A 6,000-nucleotide genomic window follows, 5' to 3' on the forward strand; every position below is an offset into this window, starting at 1 on the left:
GGGGTTCTCAGCTCTCAGCAGGGAGGCCAGAGTCTGATTCAGTGTTGGGCCCCGTATGCCCGGGGAGGGTTGGTGCACTGCACCGCAGGGAAGTGCCGCGAGGCGTGACTCCCCCTCAGCCCGGTGCCCTCTCCTCACTCGGCGCGCCTCAGAGTCAATGCTGACCAGTTGCACTCAAGGGGACTGTCCACTCCCCTTGAGAAATCACCCAAGGATCCGAAGTCCTGGGGGACAGGCCTCCGGACCTCAGTGGGCGGGAGGGGAGCGCCGGGGATTCAGGGTTGCCGGCAGAGGATTCCCAAAGTTTTATTCAGCCCTATGTCCGGCAGGAGAACGCCACGGCACCCCAGTAGGGGAGGTAGGTCCAGTTTTTAGAAGGTCTCTCCCGTGGAGAGACCGTGGAAATTAAAGGGCTCTAATTTCTGCCCTCTTGTTCAATTTCTGCCCGCTTGTTCAATTATGGGGCTCTAGAGCCAGTCTCATGGGGGAGGGGGACTCCCGTCCGCTTGGTGGTGGATTTTGTACCTTTTGTTTGCGTCCTTGTGATCACAACTTGCCTCAGCGGTGTTGATGTGCGTTCTTCAGCCTTCTCTCTTGGTGAGGCTCAAGTCCACCAGGATACTTACTAAATTCCTGTCCCTTAACTCTCCTTCTGGACGGGAGCCTTTGTTGAAAGCTGGCTTCAGTCCGCCATCTTGTCTCCCCCTCTCTAACATATTGTATCTTGACAGCATAAGTCCTTTGTTTTTTGTTGTTTTCTTTTACAAAATTGTCTTAGCTATTTTCATAGTTTCTTTTTCAGATGAACCTTAGATTCATCTTTAAATTCTATAAACATTTTTATCTGGTTTTTGGTTGTCAATGTATGTAATTTACAGAATAATTTGGACAAAATAGCATTTTATAAGAGTGATTTATAAGAACATTATAAGTCACTTCACTTACTCAGTTCTACTTTTAAGACCGCCAGTAGTTTAGAATTTCTTTACATAGGCCTTGAATGTGGTTTGAATACATTTTATTATATTTCTTCCTACCTATTTCATTATTTATTCCTCTTGGGAATAAAAAATCTTTCCTGTTACATTTTGTAATTAGTTGGTTATTTTATTCATTCAACAAATATTAATTGAGTGCTTACAATGTGCCAGTCACCGTGTTTGGCCCTAGAAATTAAAAAGAATTCTAGTAAATTTTTATTAATTTATTTAGCCTTTTCAAGATAAACAGTTACATTTTTGTCCCATTTGTCCTAATACTTGCATTTCTTAATTGTTTTTTGCTTCATTAAATTGGTTTGGACTACCAGTATAATGTTGAATAAAAGTAAAGATAGTGGGCATCTATTTTTGTTTCTACTTTTATAGAAATTATTCCATTTCATCATTAAATGTGATACCTGCTCTATATTTACACCTTTCAAAAATTAAGAATACTTTATTCTCTTACAACTCTACCTAAAATTTTCATTCGTAATATGGGTGTTAATTAGGTCTATGTAAAATACTCAGCTTTGTTCCTGAAAATTCAGTTAAATCTAAAGTTTTTTGGGGTCAATCCAGCCAATGAATTTCTAACAATTCAGTGATTATAATTATATTGATATTGATACAGGCTGTTATTAAAAAGTGAGTTTTTGTAAACAAAATTATCTCAAAACTACCCAGTAAAATCCAGAATGACTCATTTCCCAGTCAACCATCAAGGTTGACTATATGATTCCTAAAGAACTTCCCTTTGGAGGCAAAGATATAAAATCTAAGGTAACCCTGATGGAAGATGACCATGTTAGGTTTGCTATTTCAACAGATCAACACAAGAAATTGGAAGGAGCGACCAATATAGAAGTTCTATCAAATACATTTCATTTCACCAATGAAGCCAGAGAAATGGGTTTGATTGCTACCATGAGAAAGGTTTTGGGTTCATCAAGTGTGTGGATCATGATACTTATATGTTCTTCCATTTCTGTGAAATTCTGGATGGGAACCAGCTCCAGGTTGCAGATGAAATAGAGTTTACTGCAGTTCTGGATATGCTTTTTGCTCCAAGAAATCATGCTATTAGAATTAAAAAACTTCCCAAGGGCATAGTTTCATTCTATTCCCATTCAGATCGTTTTATGAGTACTGTAGAAAAAGAAGTCACATTTTTTTCCAATCCTAAACCACTAGCCCAAATACAGGCAAAGATAGGGAGACTGAGAATGGCATTATTTCTTATGATGATTGTGGGGTGAAATTGACTATAGCTTTTCAAGCCAAGGATGTGGACGAACCTACTTCTCAAATAAGAGATAATTTAGTTGAGATAATTTGAATTTAGTATTAGTGACTGAGGCCTGGACAGCAGATTGCACCTTGTGTACAACTTTTAGGTCATAATTTCAACTCCAAGAGGCTCTTGGGTTATTTAGAAACTCTGAAGGATAATTTTGGATTTACTGAAACAGCCAATCATGATAAGGAAATCTTTTTCTATTACAGTGAGCTCTCTGGTGATGTCAATAGCCTGGAACTGGGGGACATGGTCGAGTACAGCCTTTCCAACGGCAAAGGCAAAGAAGTCAGTGCAGAAAAAGTGAACAAAACACACTCAGTGACTGGCAATATTGAGAAAGCTGATCCCACCACCTACTCTGGCATAGTCATTCATCGCCTAAGGAGTGTTGATCCAACACAGACTGAGTAGCAAGGAATGATTGAGATTGTGGAGGGGAATATGAAAGATGATCCATTTGGCATACTTGGGATGGCTGACAAAAGAGGGAGATTGCCTGAAGAAAGGGGAGAGTGTTGTGTTCCAAATTTGTGTCCTGGGCCAAAATGTATAGACTGCGACATACAACCACACATCCTTGCATAGGGCCACAGTAGAGTATGCGTAAGATCAGTTTGGCTTCAATAATTATGAAGTAAGATAGCAAGAAGCTCCTTTTCCACGTGAAAGAAGTTCAGGATGGCATTGAGCTACAGGCAGGAGATGTGGTAGAGTTCTCAGTGATTCTTAATCAGCACACAAGCAAGCACAGAGCCTATAATGTTTGCTAAGTCTGTGACAGCCCCAAAGCTGTTGCAGCCCCCAGAACGGATAGGCTGGTCAATCACTTGGAGAACATTATCCTGGATGATGCCAGAGCTCCTTGCCTAATGGTTCTTCATCAGCCAAGGGAACAAGATAACTCAATGGGATTTGGCACAGAAAGCAAGATCCATCAGGCTCGTGTCATTGACTAACTATATCCACAAAGCACTTCATTAATCCATGATGATCATGTTGGGAAGGGATTCTGGTGATGGAGTCTGAATATCTCCCTTTTCATCCCTCCCCAAATCTGGAATACTTATTCTATCTCTGAGCTATTACACCAGTTTTAGCATCTTCCTCACATAATGTTTTAAAACAGAATAAATTTAAGTAAACCATTTTAAAATTATGCACAGTTGCAGCTTGGAAAACTTAACGTGGTGCCTGATAGTATCAATTTTAGGAGATATATTTGGTGCATTTAACTTAACAAAACTGGTAATTGCAAAATCCACTTTGCCTATGTTAGTGCAAAATATGGACTGTTATCTTGTTGGCCCTATGAAATTCTGTACTTGGTATTTAGTAAATACTCTACCTTCATTAATTACTTCTGGCAAGATGTTCTGTCTTAGCACTCAATCGCATTCTTTTCCTTTTCTGTTCATTATGCTTTAATTCTGAGGACCATATGAGGGTAGAATATATTACTTTTTAAAAATTACAAAAATTTCTATAAGCAAACCATTTTCTTAAAGTTAATGTTAAAATGTTAAAATGTTATTTTTCATACCATTTATGATTTTGTCACAATCCACTTAACAAAGTTTGGTTAGATTTCAGTGAAAATTATCTTCTAGAGTAGTTGTCCTCTCCATTGCCCCGGGATGGGGTGTAACTTTCCTATAATTAGTATGTATGGTGTAGAATTTCACGCAAATGAGGTTAGCTGAGAGTGTGACAATTAGATGTATTTAAACAAATCCCCCCAAATATGAATGCACAAATTGGTGCTGCCTAGATCACTGCAGCTTCTAGGACTCAGTTTCTTTTACTGATCTAAAAACAAAACAAAACAAAATAATAATTAAAAAGTTGTGCCTGAAATGAATCTTTTTTTTTTTTTTTGTGAGTGACCACCTGGTTCCTGTGTCCGGTAAAATACAGACACTTGACCTTTGGTGTAGCTTTTGTTTGACTTTATAATCTGGAAACAGATGGGTCTGATCTTTTGGCCTTTATCTTGAATTGGCCATATATAGGGTCCCTGGCCAGTGGACTGAATGACAGCTTTTTCTAATATGACAAGAGTTAGCTCAGAGTATGTGAGAGAAGGGCACTCATATTCTGAGCTGACCCTTGTATAGAAAAACCTATGAGTCAGCCGGGCGTTGTGGCGGGCGCCTGTAGTCCCAGCTACTTGGGAGGCTGAGGCAAGAGAATCGCTTAAGCCCAGGAGTTGGAGGTTGCTGTGAGCTGTGTGAGGCCACGGCACTCTACCGAGGGCCATAAAGTGAGACCCTGTCTCTACAAAAAAAAAAAAAAAAAAAAAAAAAAAGATAAAAGAAAAACCTATGAGTATGCCACAGTGACAATCAGAGATGTTAGGAAAAAACAATAAGGCCCTTGTTTGAAGTTTTGATCTCTGGGTAAGGAGGCCATTTATTTATAAACACACAAAAAATTTGCTTTCTCCAGTTTTCTGATCATGGCAAAAGAATGGGGGCAAATAAAGCTTTACTGATTTTTGATACAAAAAAAGAAGTGAGTTTTTTTTGTATGAGTCTACTCCTTTCTTATTATATGCACGTAAGTACTAATTTAATGAAAGATTTAAAAGTTTTAAAGAATGGAAACAGGTTTGAATTGTATATAAGAACTCTGAGGAATGATGGAAGAAATGCTAATAAAGCTTTAGTGAACAAATCAAATAAACTATAAGATATTAAACCAAACTCCAAAAACAATAAAAACAAGTAGAAAATTGGAGAAAAAAATGAAAAGAGTGAAAATTCCTAAGATTAATTAACTAGAAGTACTAGATTGAAATAGTCAGTGAAGTGCAATTAACAAGGAAGAGCGTCACTTGGGAAATAATACATTACAACTGCAAGCTCAATCCGCTGAATGAAAACAGTCATGTTTCATTAATACAAAAATAAGAACTGCTGGAGTGGCGTGTTTCATGTTGAGAACAGCTAGGTTTGTGAAATAATTTGGGGCATCTATAAAGTTGATTGTATAATTTTTATCTTTCAGTCTATTAATGTAGTAAATTGCATTAATAAGTCCCTTAGTATTAAGTCACATTTACTTCATGGGAAAAGCCTCAGTGGCTGTAACTCATGGTATATTTTTTCTTTTAATATACTGTTGGAGTTGAATTGCTGATATTCTAGTTAATATTCTGTATCTGTCTTAAGTGACATTGATCCCATCATTTTCTTTTTTCTGCTGTTTGGCCAATTTTTTGGAATTGAAATTATGCTAGACTGTAAATGAGTTGAGAATATTGCCCTCTTTCTCTATATTTAAGAATATTTCATAGAGAATAACAATGATTTGTTCCTTGAGGATGTGATACAAGTTGTCTATTTAAGCTTTGGGGCCCTCTGCCTTGTTTTAGATGTAAAACTATGACTACTTTCCTGATTGTTGGTCAGTTCAGGTGTTCTACCTCTTCTCAAATCAATTTTAGCAATTCATATTTTCCTAGAAAATAATTCATTAATTATTGATTTTCAAAATTGTATTGTCAGAAAATTATACATAACTACATTTAATACATTAAGTATCTTCCAGATATTTAGTTATTTTAGTTATTGTTCAAGCATTGTTTATTTATAACTTCTGCTTTCCCTGATAAGACTTCCTCAAACTATTCATTATTTTAGTTGCCTTTTAAAATAATTTTTTTTAGGTGTTATGGACCAGCATTACCCCTTTTGTTTTGTTTTATTTTGTACCTGTCAA

The 6,000-nt window shown here is 37.2% G+C and overlaps 1 pseudogene; it reads left to right on the forward strand.

Annotated features, from left to right (window-relative positions):
* Positions 1-3,236, forward strand: part of LOC128577052 (cold shock domain-containing protein E1-like) — a 38,620-nt pseudogene extending 35,384 nt beyond the window's left edge.
* The last annotated feature ends 2,764 nt before the right edge of the window (positions 3,237-6,000 follow it).

Source organism: Nycticebus coucang, chromosome X, assembly GCF_027406575.1.
Source record: "Nycticebus coucang isolate mNycCou1 chromosome X, mNycCou1.pri, whole genome shotgun sequence".
In the NCBI taxonomy this organism is placed as follows: Eukaryota; Metazoa; Chordata; class Mammalia; order Primates; family Lorisidae; genus Nycticebus; species Nycticebus coucang.